The sequence below is a fragment of the Carassius auratus genome, chromosome 18 (assembly GCF_003368295.1).
Source record: "Carassius auratus strain Wakin chromosome 18, ASM336829v1, whole genome shotgun sequence".
Taxonomy (NCBI): domain Eukaryota; kingdom Metazoa; phylum Chordata; class Actinopteri; order Cypriniformes; family Cyprinidae; genus Carassius; species Carassius auratus.
This window is the reverse complement of record NC_039260.1, coordinates 5,398,232-5,410,930: the sequence shown is the minus strand read 5'-3', so window position 1 is coordinate 5,410,930 and position 12,699 is coordinate 5,398,232. Positions and strand designations below refer to the sequence as shown.

The 12,699-nt window shown below is 35.7% G+C and overlaps 1 protein-coding gene across 2 annotated transcripts in view; it reads left to right on the top strand.

Moving 5' to 3' along the window:
* LOC113118214 (tetraspanin-9-like) overlaps positions 1-12,699 on the top strand; it is a 171,999-nt gene that overhangs the window by 28,376 nt on the left and 130,924 nt on the right. The window lies entirely within an intron of this gene.

The following is a 12,699-nucleotide window of genomic DNA, read 5'->3' as shown; positions in this document are numbered from 1 at the left end:
GTGAAAATCGCATCTGTTACACTTAGTGTAGTGTGTACATCAAAATAAAATCTTAGACTACCATTCAAACTTTTGGGTCACTAAGATTGTTAATGTATTTATATTATCTCTCTTATTCTCATCAAATCTGAATTTATTTGATTAAAATACAGTTAAAACAGCAATATTATAAAATATTATTACAATTTAAAATGGCTGTTTTCTGTTTAAATAAATTTAAAGAATAATTTATTGCTATAATAGCAATGCTGGATTTTCAGCATCATTTCTCAAGTCTTCAGTTTTACATAATGCTTCAGAAATCATTCTCATGTGGTAATTTATTATTATTATTTTTTGTCTAAATTGTGCCACTTAATATTTAGGTTGAAGCCATGAAATAGAAATCTTTTGTAGAGTAAATGTCTTCAGTGTCACGTGATCAATTTAATGTGTCTTTTGCTAAAAATAATACATATATATTCACATTATATATTATATCTAAAAAATATGTATGGGTATTTAAAATATGTATACGTGTATATATGTGCGTGTGTGTGTGTGTATATGTATATGGTGTGTGTGTGTTTTAGTAACGAGTAAGCAGAATTTCCTCTTTACTATGGATCAGTTTGGTAAGGTCAGTTGCATGGCTCTTTCCCACATGAAGTTTTTTTTCAGTGGTAGCGTTTCATAGAGCACTGGGTCTTGGTGTGTTTCACAGGGAGCATGCGGATTTGCCTTATCATTTGCTTCTCAGCATGAAGGTAACTGCATAACTGAGATCGAGTTGCATGTAATGCCAGTCTTTGAAATGATGAAAGACACCCATAAAGTTGGAATCTTGTTGCCACAGAAATCCGTCACACATGTTGGCTGGGGCCTGATTAATACCCTTGTGAAAATTCTTCTCAACATGACTGGGATTCGTTTCTGCAAACTGAGCATGCCATTTTAAACGGAATCAAGAATTCCTCTATAAGCACTCGGTGCGTTTATCGCCTTCCTTGGTTTCCTATGGCCAATGACACACTACCTGATTATGATCTCCTCCTCTTTTAAGCTTTAAAGTTCTCAGCAGCATGGAATCCTCTAGTATCCAGTATGTTCTTCTATTCAGAAGCTCCGTCAGGACTCATTAAGGATGGCCTGTCGCCGTTGTAAGGCCATTTTAGACCAATTGCTTGGGAATCTTGAAGAGGAAGGGGACACTAAACGTCCGGCTCTGGATATTGGGAAGGTTTTGTTGAAATTGCAAGGATGACTAAGTTGGTAGTCTTAACTTTAAATTATTTTTTTTTTTTTTTTTAAGTAAAAATGTAAACAAATCAATCATTTATGGCAGCAAAAGTGAATTTACAACTCTTAAATGGATAGTTCACCCAAAAATGAAAATGTGATGTTTATCTGCTTAGCCCTAGGGCATCCAAGATGTAGGTGACTTTATTTCTTCAGTAGAACATAAACAGAAATTTTTAACTCAAACCGTTGCAGTCTGTCAGTCATAATGTCAGTCGATGGAAAATCACTGATTTCAGAGTAAAAGAAAAAACATACACTAAACCAAATTAACCTTGCGGCTTGTGATGATACAAAAAAAGACTAGGGGTGTAACGATTCACTCGTTTTCTCGATGCATCGATTACAAACCCTGTCGATTCATATGCATCGATCTTGAAACATGATTTTTGAATCGTGAATCGCCGATCTTTGACAGTAATCGATTCAAAATGCTAAGAATCGAATGAATCACGATTTCTATAGCGATTCAATGCTTTCAAAATGTATACACATTAAATTACTACACGAGTGTTCGTGAATCGTGCCTCTTATCTGTCCTTCACGCGCTCCACTGTTTACCGCCTGAGACTGTCACAGGATTGCGCTCGCGCTCCGTTCATCTCTGACGCAGCTGACGTGTGATCTATAGGACTCGTGGCCAGTAATGCTAACGTGAAGTAGTTTTACTTTTCTGTAGTTTGTCAATGGCTCTCCGCATCTTTCCGACGGAGTTACCGGAGCCGTCGACAGCTGTATTTATTGCATGGAAGCAGCAGAAGTGTAAGTGTCTAAATCATACACACAGATCCATTGAATGATAAATGTTTTTAAACAATGCGGATGAACCGAATATACGATGGAAACTTTTAAAATTAACCACAGCATTAATAACGACCTTGAAATAAGAGCGCGAGATTTATCTGATAATCAGATGCATGAAAGTAGCGTTTGTTTCATTAGCAAACAGACGTCTGGCGCGTTTTCTCTCAGAATCATTCGCTGATGGAGAGGAAAAGTTAAATAGAGATAAAGACGTTTTCACACTGAAAGAGAAGCGATCTCGCTCTCATAGACGTGCCAGGCTATATCTGCAGCTAAACTGAATAAAAGCAGAATGAACTGATGAAACTTAAAAAAACCACAAACAATTTTTGAATGATGCAGTGCTAATTGACATTTATTACAGTACAGAAACTATAAAGTATATTTTCTACCTTATTCTGTGCAGAAAATGTAAATAATTGCTAATTAAATGTAGCCTAGTATATAAAATAATCATAAAATTGCCATTAGGAAAAAAATATAGATTACAAATGATTGATTATTGTCCAGCAGTGTATTTGATTTATTACAGCTAATTAAAAGTAATTAAAAAAGAAGATAATTCCTTGTAAAAAATAAATAAATAAATAATAATAATTATTATTATTATTATTATTATTATTATTATGTAGGCTACATACATAAAAGGATTGTATTTGACATTTCTGTCACTTCTGAAATTATGGCTACGCCCCTGGTGTGACAAAATTTTTTAGCTTATACATAATACTCTTTAAGCTCTTTTTTAAAAACTTGGCTTACATACATTTTTACATATGCCATGTTGCATCATTAAACTAGCATTTTTTTTTTTTTTTAAACCTATGGTTCTCTAACCATAAATGCTACTGTAATTTGCCCCCTGACTAAGCATTTAAAGAATTTAGTAGAAGCATTTAAATAATCCTGTGAATGCACTTAAAGAATGCAGAATCGAATCGTTATAATCGAATCGAATCGAAATTGTGAATCGAATCGAATTGAATCGTTCTAAATTTGCAAAATTGAAATTTCAATTTGATCATGAACCACGTTTTTGAAAAGAGCCTAACAATCAGAGCATTTACTGTCCACTTTCTGACCAATTTTTATTGCAGATTTATGTTTACCATTAATTCTAAAAGTAAAAGGTGTTTAAAGTTTTAAAATTGCTTGTTTTATTTGTGTTATTTTTACTTCATGATCATTTCACTTTCTTTTATGTAAAGCACTTTTTTTTTATTACCATTGTGTACGAAATGTGCTATATAAATAAACTTGCCTTGCATTTAAGGACAAATATTTTCATGCCAAATTACAATGTCTTCCAATCTGACATTGGTCGTGAGCACTGAAACTAAACTAAACTATGCATGAATGAAGAGGAAAATATATTAAGTAATATATATTACTATTCACGTCTGTGTGTGTATATATACATTTGGATTATTTAAATCATGGAACTATCTATCCTATGTTTAATATATTTCTGGCCAGGCCAGCTGTAAACAACATTTATTATTTATTTTGATTATTTTAGTTCTTCCTGAGAAGCTCTTTTGGCAGTCACAGCTATCAGTGATCATTTTGCAGTTTTTAGATAAATAATAAAAGCTTCAATTAATTAAATAGTAGAACTCTGAGTAGCCCCACTTTCATTGCACTCTATTATAATGCAATGGAAGGCAGTAATTAAGGCTCTGCTTGTTCTGGCTTTTAAAGTCTCTTGGTTTCTAAAGTTAAAGATCTACAGTAGGCTGATAGCCTGAAGACTGTAGGTATGATCCTTGGGAAGAGAGATCTGTCAACTATAGAGCTGCTTGCATCCTCTATCATGATTGTGCCTTTGAGCGAAGAAGCACTTAAACCCAGGTTCCTCGAGGTGACCTGTCCTTTCAGTGTACTGTAAGTCACTTTGGATAAAAGCATCTCCAAAGTGAATGGTTACTAGCAGGACATACTGTAGCAAACCCTTTAGTCTACTTCTGTTTCTAACCTGAGACAGAAGCACAGTATGTCCTTGGTTGAGATTGAGAACACCAAATGTTTTATAACTTATATTGAAAATGTTTTGTGAATATCCACCACACAGATCAAGGTTTGATTTAGTCCAGAATATAACTAAAGTGCTTATGCTTTAAGTGTCTTAAAGAAAAAGATAACCAAAAACTGAAGGTTTTGTACCTGAAATAAAATATTTCTGATAAAATTGTATTGTTTTATTTAGCTAATAAGAATACTAAAAATATTGAATCATCTTAAATATTTTGCATGGTTTGAAATAAAATGTTTCTGATAAAAGTTGATAATAAAAAAAAAAATCAGGTTTGCAGTGCTTGTTTGTAGGGTTACACAATGTGCTCAAAAATGTAAAATGCATAAATATTTTATTTAGTTAATAATAATAATAATAATAAATTGTCTTATATATTTTATTTTACAGTGAAATGTTCCAATAGTGATATTTGTTATTTAAAATCGAATTTAACAACAATAATAATAATAATAATAATTTCTAAATAAAACATATTAACAAAATAATAGTAATAAGTTGTCTTGAATATTTGTTACAGTAAAATGACAGTAGTAATATTTATTTTATTTCATCAATAATAATAATAATAATAATAATTGTCTTAGATATTTATTTTATAGTAATATGTTCCAATTTTGTTTATTTTTAGATAATAATAATAATAATAATAATAATAATAATAATTATAAATTGTCTTGTATTTTACAGTCAGATGTTCCAATAGTAATTTCTTATTGTTTAATATTGTATTTAGTTAATAATAATAATAATAATAATAACAACAACAACAATAATAACAATAATGATAATACTACTACTACTACTACTGCTAAAAATACTACTAATAAAAGCTTGATTAATTTGGATATAATTGGATATCAAATTATTAATTTGATTAATTGTGCAGCTTTATGTGTGGTTTGACTGTTTAAAGTGCACACGTTAGTAGCATGTAGAACGTTGTGGTGTTGCTGACCTGTGATGACCTTTATTCTCTTTGTTAATGCAGCTCTTCGCCTCGGTTACTTTAGCATCATGATCCGTAGGAGTCTAGACGGCTGTTCACGTTCTCTGTGTGATGCCCAGACCGAAGGTTTGTGCTCACTCCCAGACAACAGTCCTGTATTCCTTTAACCTGTTAAATGTCACCCCGTCCCGTATACGGGACGCCTACGTTGACTATACTATATTACAATCAAATCTAATCTAATCTTGACAAACTATATATCGTTGGAAAGGTCTAAGACTCCCAAATATATATTATACCAATATTTTTTGTTAAAAATTATGTAGGAAAAGTAATAGATCAATTTATGACAAGAGTGCAGAAATCTACATTACAAAAGGAGCTTTGACCTTTGTTTAAAAAAAAGATGTGTAAATGGCACATCAAAATCATGTTACAAAATGTTTTCAGTCATGAATTATAAAAATTTAGGTTTGTATCATGCACATTCAAGTCTATCTTCAAAAACGTGAGTGACAGTTAACAGGTTAAAGACTCCCTGGGTGGTGACTCTATAACAACAGTACATTTCTCTCATCTTTATGCTCAAGAGGGGATGTGAGGACATGTCAGAGGCTGTTGTTGTGCATCAATTTGACTGTGTGTGTGTGTGTGTGTGTGTGTGTGTGTGTAATGATTACAACCCATCATCCCAGTTTTCCACCTCTGGTGTAGCTGCTATCTGTCTGTCACTTACATCTTTACAGATGATAAGCCTTTTCATTATCCATTTCATCTCAAGTTCAAGCACCCACCGAAGCGATTGGGAGTTTTGTATATTTTATGATTATTCAGATTCAGATTATTCAATTGGTCTTTCCGCTTTCTGCAAGGTGCCGTCTCGCTCCTGGACTCTTTTGATCTGTTCTCTGCTCTGAAAAGTCCATTACTTGGGATTTTTGCAGGATGGTAATATACTACAAATCCAGCAGAGGAACATTTCAGCAAGATTGACGGTCTTCTACGTACTTTGCTCATTTCATTCACTTGCACACTTTTCCTTAATGGTGTCCCGGTCTGTCACTATAACAGCAGAAAGCTTGCAGGACTTATGGGTAATGCAGAAGAGAATCGATGATGAAAGCATAGTCAAGATTAAGTGTGAATCCTGCAGCTGCAAGATGGGAAAAACACTGAGCCTTGACTTTCTTACCTGCTGTGTTGGATTGGGGTTCTTCTAAATGTTCTGCTTCTCCTGACAGATGTAGTCTTTGCTTCTCTCTACAACTCTAAGACACATTTTGGTCTCTAGGATGGACATTTAAAGCAGTTGCAGAGCATCTATAAGAGTGTGAACACTGGCAGGATGTGAAGTTAGAGCTGTGATACTATTATGGCATGTTGCCCATCAGCCATTGCACTTTTCCACATGCCTCCATCATAGGTGTGTCTGAGATATTTCTGCTTTGGTTTTGAAAAAAAAAAAAAGGTTATAATTTGGTTGGTTACTTTGGTTTGGTTTGGAGTCAAATTATTTTTTGAATAAATTAATATTTTCTTCAGCAATATTAAAGGTTTTACTGTATATTTTATCAAATAAATGCAACCATAAAAGACTGCTTTCGTTGTAAAAGAGTTAGTTTTTTTATGTTTATTATTTTGGGCCTGAATTGTAACATTACAAACAATGTAACAAACAATGTAACATTATGCCACATTTACCTAAGGCAGTGGTTCCCAACCTTTTTCAACTCGCTGCCCACACAACCAAACACATGTTTGCGCGGCCCACTTCAAAAAAATTAACTGACCCCGCTATTGTTGGGTTAATAACTTAGTACTCAGAAGCTAGATTTTAAACTATATTTATTGAATAAACTAGGGCTGTGCGATATGGACAAAAAAAAAAAAAAAAACTATCGCGATTTTTTTGATCAATTTTGCAATTGTGCTTTTACAGTCATAAATGCATTCAGGATTAATTTGAAACATATTTCCAAAAGAAAACCAATCAGAGCTTTATCAAAAAGTTGTAACATCTCTAGAACAGACATAAGTCAAAAGATGTAAAAACAAATGTATAGACTTGTGGCAAAAAAAAAAAAAAAAAAAATCCTGTATACAGGGACTTTTTTTTCTTTTTTGCCATGCATTGTTCATAGAGCTCATTAATTGTAGCGGTGCCTCAGGTGTTTGCAGTGTGTATACAGTAGATGCGGTCAGCAGTGAGAGCGCATAAATATAACGCGAAAGCACATTAAAATAATGCACGAGTGCGAATCTCTCTCTGTTCGCAGCAGATTTCCTTTGCTCTGTCACAAAACCGGTCGTGCTTGCTCAGATACACGCTGCTTTGCGAGGAGAGAGTGTGCACACTTAAAACGTGTCTCCTCTCACTTAAACTGCATCCTGTTCACTAACAAATTCACTCTATGCTCATGTGTTAGACATGAATTATTTTCACACGTTTTTATTACTAGCCTTTTACCGCAGTGAGAACGCTCTGATCCGTCAACATTGGCTCAGAAAAAAGGCGCATCACAGACAGTGTGTGAACCTGGAGTTAGGCATATGCGCACGCTCAAATCGTGATTTTAGGACGTTTTCTTTTAATCGCACAGCCCTAGAATGGACTGGAAATGAACAGAAAATAATTGGCGGCCCACCTGCAATAGGCCGCGGACCACAGGTTGAAAACCACTGACCTAAGGAAAGCCATTTAAGTTTGCTCGGGGGGGAAAAAAAACTAAAAAGAAACATTTAGCTAAATATGAAATATATTATTACTATGTTGTATTTAATGTTTGTATAGTTTAATAAATCTGTGTGAACAAATCTCTCATTTGCTACTATTTAACTGTTTATATTATATTATTATATTTCAACTATGAACTGGAAAAGAAGCATATTTATGTTGATGATAAAAAAAAAACTGTTTTTCTTTTTGAGTTCATTTTACCTCAAATTCACAACTTGGGTAAAAGATTCTTTCTTTTACTGTGCTGGTTGACTAATTTCTGTTGACCTCAACTTCAAGTTTAGATGCCCTATTTATGCCAGAACAGGCTGTCCATGAATTGAGCAAAGCCAGTTATGGGGTCTGTCCCCAGTGACCTGTCCTGGCCTAGCCTAGCCTGTGTGTGTGTGTGTGTGTGTGTGTGTGTGTGTGTATCAGAGAGAGAGATTTTATGAGCTGCCATAAGCTCATGAGGAATCTCACCATGGCCAAGTCTACATTCACAGGCTGCTATAAAGCCATTTGAGGGATAAAGTGAACAGGGAGGTCGCTGGACTGTATCCGGTATCCCTGTGTGAGTTTACTAAATAAAAGGAAAGGAAAATGGAGAACTTTTAGTGTGGAACCCAGTGTGTAGTTTTGCACCTGCTTATTGTGAGCAAGCAAGACGTAAATGAGCAGGCTGCATTAATCTCACAGTTGATCAAGTCAGCCCTAAGCATGTCTCCTTATCCCACAGAAAGCAACTATTCCTTTATTTTATGCAAGGCCTCATAATTTAAAAATGACAAGGGAACGAATGGTTTTTTAAAATGGACCATTAGGAGGCATATTACTACTTAAGTTGTCAAATTACATAATCGCTCGATAAAGATGAACTGTAGTTTGAGTTCGGTGTTTTAACCTTTTGAAATACAACCATTTCTGTATAGTTCACTCAAAAATGTACTAGGACTGTTTCTCCCAATGTAGTAAAACTTCATTTTAATTACCAGATATTGATTCTTAAAACACACAGTAGGATCGATCTTTTAGTTATGCTGATTTCAGTTGATGCGTGAATATAACATCACTTAACCAAATTTGTAATGCACACCTCCCATCCAATAATCGCAGTAAGCGTTCTCTGTTACATTTATTAAAAAACAAGACTCTATTTTACCATGAAATTCAAACAATACAGTTTTGGTGCTTTTTATTCTGACGTGACCGATCACTGTAGCCGCCTTAGTTCGAGAGGCAGTTTATGAATGTTTTATTTAATCTGTATTTGAACGGAAAGTTGTCTTGGGTTTAAATTTCAGCCATAAACTGCAAAATATAAAATTAGCCTTATGTACAATTTTGTATACAAGTCAGTTTATTTAAATATTAATGATTATATCTAAAAATAAAAAGTAATTACTAATTTTTAATCTATGGCTGTTGTTGATGTTAATACTATAGTAATGTACCAAATGAGAGGGTTCCAAGTTTTTTTCCTTTAGAAAATTTGATGTGATTCTAAATAGTTTCGACATGAATTGTGGATACATTTGTGGAATGTTTGTATTGTCTCCAATGTTTATGGTAATTTTCCACATTTGTATCCATTCTAGTCCCAGTTTGGAGCTTCGCCTTATCCCTTTGTTTCTGTTGTCTAAACTCGATCTGTCTCTGGATTATGCTTTCTTCGTTTACAGCACTGCAGGGTTGTCGTATGACACACCATGCATCTACCTGAGCTCTCTGTATTAATGCTTGTGCCTGTTTAGCCTCTCTGCAGCTTTCCCTCAATTCAGCCCACTGCCCAAACAACACACAGTGCTCAGCCGCTGGGGAGACGCTAACAAACTCCAGCAGATCTCGCTACTGGGGGTGTCTTTAATTCATCTTGGAAAAGCTGTCCCTTGAGAACAGGTGGCTGTAGCTGCCACATGGAGCTTGAGGTGCCAGAGGTCATTACTAGCTGCTTTATTGTCCACAGCAGTCTGTGAAGGGACTTGTGGCGTGTGCTGCAAAATCAAGGTTATGGCCAGGGGTCAGATGACATGGGCTGCTCCCGTGTGGCTCCACAGGGCAACTAATGAACTGTCGGAGGTAATGAAATGCCTTCTGGCCTGAGAGAGTACAATACATGTGCATCTAGTGCTTACAAGTGCTTAAGTTTATTCCTTCCTCCTTTTGTGTATTTATATGAATGGGCACGAGGAAAGTGGCAGCGGTGATTAATCATGAAAATTGCAAGCCTGGATAAAAAAGCATTTAATTTTCAATTTTCTGATTTAGTTACAGTGTCGGCACCTTACGGTGTAATTTGAAGTTGGGACAGAACTGAACACAGCCCATATGTTTACATGCATTTTAAATGTTTAATTTCAGCTGGGCTTAAACAGTCATTTGTCTTTTTTTTTTATTTTATGTAAATTCTTTAGTTCTACTGAAATGATGTCAGACTAACGGACCTAGTTAATGTGATTGTGACTTGTTCAGCATGTATAGACAAAATTCTTGAATAATTAGTTTATTTCTATATTGAAATAGTATTCATATCCAAAAAAATGTGTGTGTATGTGTATATTTATTTTTTTCTTGATACTGCTTCCTGAAAAGTCACGTATGTGGTTTAATGCTAACAAACTATGAAAAGCAAATGTAATTAGTTAAAGACGTCTGACCAATGTAGATAGTTGCAGTCAATATTTTTCTGAATATGATTAATATTTAAGTTTAACTTCTAAGAGGTCTTCTGTATTCATCTGCTCTATTCTGACCTTTCAAAGTTTCTTTTAGAATTCTACCTGCACAGTATGACTTCTCGATATCTCTAGCCTTGTAGGATCCAGTAAGTGGAAGCTGAAAAATACATATTGTCCTCTACCATATTGTCCATGCATTTTCTGTTTCCACTCTTTTTTTTTATATTCCTCTCCTCATCTGCCTCCTGCCTTGAGTGCTTTTCCCCTTATTTAGCCCTTGTTGTACCCATGTTGCACTTTTCTGTGGCATTCAACCCTTTAGCACACATCTATCATGCTAGCAAGCAGGGATGTTTGAATCACGGGTAACGAGCAGCCAAAGAGCTGCTATTTATAGCACCTGCCCCACAGCCTTGGAGCGGCACATCGGCGTAACAAAAAACCTATTAATCTTTTTTCTCTACTTGTTTAACTCGTACTGGCATTCCTGTGGCATTTTAAATAACCACGAGTATCGATGTATGTTAATATCTGCTCTTAGACCGCTATGAACACAACGCTCTAAATCTCTTCTCAGGCAATTCCACCACTGGTTTGGTAAATTGTTTCCTCAGCACTCAAATCACGATCATCTGATGCATACACTGACTTGATTTTTATTCAAACCTTTCGTTCATCCCCTTTAATCCTTTCAACCGAGAGTCTATTAGTTGAAATAGCACTAGAGAGGTGCATTGGGACATTTTTTTTTTATCCTGCAGTGCACAAAGGCTTACATCCCAGAGGAAACTAAGTAAGGGCCAATTTGTTTTATCTGAAGAATAGCTCACTGAGTAACCGAATCTCACTGAAAATATTTCCCCCAGTTTCACAGAGAAACTCTAGGGAGGCTTGTGCGATGATGTCATGCTGCCTTTAGGATGATGTGCCGTATCAGGGCTCTTGCAGGGCGCTGACAGCTCATCCTGTAGTTATGCCACACTCGCTGCTCACTGTACAGAGCCACGGCAAGTGTCTGAGCGGGATCAGAGGGGCTGAATATCTCGGGCTTGTTGGGGGATGGAGAGAGATTCACAGCTGCTGTTCACCACTCAGAATTCCACTGGCTACTCAACCATTCACATTTGTTAAAATTTGGCCAGCTCTGGGAATCTTGGCTAAGTTGTCGTTTCAGGTGCCAGCATTTGCATGGGGATCAGGAAGGAAATTCCTTGTAAAAGAGGATGGATGGTGTGGCTGTGGACTGGTGTGCATTTTCAGAGTTGACCACTGAATTGCCTTTCCTTAATTACGTGAATGATGGTACAATATAAAACTTTAAATTTGTAGTCATTGTTTATAAATATATAAACACGGTTTATGATGGACTTCTGTTTAAAAGTTTCAAGGAGAAGAAATGTATACTTTTATTCTGCAAGGATGGGTTAAATTGTTCATAAAGTGACAAACCCCTGTATATGTTTCACCAAGAGCTTATAACATTCCAAAGAGAAAGGAAAATTTGAAATTGCATCATATGACCCCCTTTAAAATAAAATATCTTTAGAGAAAATGAATAGGGATTTTGACTTCAGGAACCCGACTGTTGCACTCTATTAGCCCTGTGCTGTTATTTTATTGGCGCGAGATCCTAATATATGGGGAAAAATGCATGCTGTTCGTATTTCCAAGGTCAAATGCTAAGCTGTAAGCTTATTTTACCAAGGGCTGAATGTAAATTGCCTGACAGTGCTAGCATCATGATGAAAATGATAATAAGATTGGCATCATGATGAAAATGATAATAAGATTGCCGTTTGTCACAGAGATTTTTTTTAACCTCTAATTTGTAAATGACACATGGTCATGCATGCATCATGCAATATGCCATATACACACTTTTTTCCCCCACATCCCTGATCTTTCCAGTACCAATCTCCACGTATCTGCCTGAACACAAAACAGCAACATGAGCATGTGCCAAAGGTGACTGGCTGCTTTGTGTCGTAATTATAAAGCAGAAGGTGAAGACAAGGACTGCCTGCCCTCTTACGCCCACCCCACGCCGCAGGGTTAGTCTTAATAAAGATTATCATCAGATAAGTCTGCATTGCCTTGGGTATGTTGGGTGCAGTTGCAGGATGCGATCTCGTCAGCGACAATAAAAAGCTAATCACAGATAATCACCTCGCTGCAGGCAGGCTGTGCTTATATCTCCACTTTCCCTGAACTATTGAGTTTGCGGCGTACAGGAGAGGCTTTT